This window comes from Aplysia californica, unplaced genomic scaffold (assembly GCF_000002075.1).
Source record: "Aplysia californica isolate F4 #8 unplaced genomic scaffold, AplCal3.0 scaffold00092, whole genome shotgun sequence".
NCBI lineage: Eukaryota > Metazoa > Mollusca > Gastropoda > Aplysiida > Aplysiidae > Aplysia > Aplysia californica.
The window spans coordinates 1,399,489-1,400,914 of NW_004797362.1; the positions used below are offsets into that span (position 1 = coordinate 1,399,489).

Below are 1,426 nucleotides of genomic sequence, written 5' to 3' on the forward strand. Positions count from 1 at the left end.
GGTGATGATGATGATGATGATGATGATGATGATGATGATGATGATGATGATGATGATGATGATGATGATGCAGGCCAAAACTTGAGACAGCAAAAATAGGACAAACAATGCAGTCAAGGTCGACATGAAAAAGAGGGCAACAGCGACGCGAAGAGCCTTGTCACGGGTAATAAAAGAAATTGTAAAAACTAATGACGGAAAGGTCAATGCCTCTAATTTATTTATTATTAAAGGTGACTTTGCCAAAAATGGTAGTTTACTGCAAGTACTTCCCTTACTCTGAGAGACAACTCCAGTTTTATTATACCCTTAAACCGTGTCTTACGCTGCATGTTAATGCCGTGTTATATCTGCCAGGATCTGTATTTAACACTCAAGTCCCCGTGAACGAAAATACGCATCGCCTAGCATCGTCTTTCTTCAGAGCAAATAGTGAAAAATACTTTCAAAGAAACATATATTCTGTATCTAATCCACAGTCTCCAATCATTCCCTGAACTGAAGTTAACAAATTCTTTGCTCGTGTGGTAGATATTAGACACAAACTCGTTAGAACTAAAACTAATTCCCAATCTAAGAGATTGGTACGCTTATGCACAGTAACAATATTTCTCAGATATGATCGTGACTTGCTCGAAACGAAAGTGTTAAAATAGGTAGTGTTTCATACCCTCTGCTTGTGGCAATGTAAAAGTGACAATTATATGGCTCAGGATGGCCGACTTTGCTGGTCAGTATTAATCTTGACCACGAGAAACATGCCATCTGTCTTTTCCCCTTGACCAGAATGAGTTGATGTTATGAGGGAAAGAAAATGATCGGTACATAATTGCTACTAGAATGAAGTACGCGACTAAAATCCTATTTAAGCTAAGCTTGGATTCTATCTTTCACAACTTCTCTCACCGAGATTGGCACTAGATTCAGACCACACATCACAATGATCAGGCTATTGCTTCTTGTCCTTGTGGGTACGTGTATTTTTCGTTATTGTTGTATTGGCAATGGTAGAGTTTATATTTCACTTTCGAAACTGCTAAATTTTATTTAACAAAAAAGACAACGGTAGAATTCAGAAAAAGTGGCAATAAAAGAAACAGTTAAAATAGAATTTTTAAAAAACAACAACACATTATAGACCAGGGAATCAAAGTACGTGTAAAGATAATGTTTGTCAAACTAATTAAATTGTTTAATTAAATATTATCATTCGAATAGCATTGGTTTCAATGTGTGATTACATGTAATACACGTACAAGTTAACATTAGCTTTCGTGAACTTTGGTTCCGTTAACTAGATATCGTGTCTTTATAAAGGTCATTGCAACATCTCTTCTTCCTCGTCATCCTATTCAAAACCTAATCCTCCTCCTCCTTCTCCTCCTCCTCCTCATTATCCTCATCAGTAGAAGTTGCATCATCAGCA

At 36.7% G+C, this 1,426-nt stretch overlaps 1 protein-coding gene across 1 annotated transcript in view; it reads left to right on the top strand.

The window, feature by feature from the left end:
* The window catches only part of LOC101850155 (acetylcholine receptor subunit alpha-like), a 47,873-nt gene that overhangs the window by 42,354 nt on the left and 4,093 nt on the right, over nt 1-1,426 (top strand). The gene's annotated exons all lie outside the window — the stretch shown is intronic.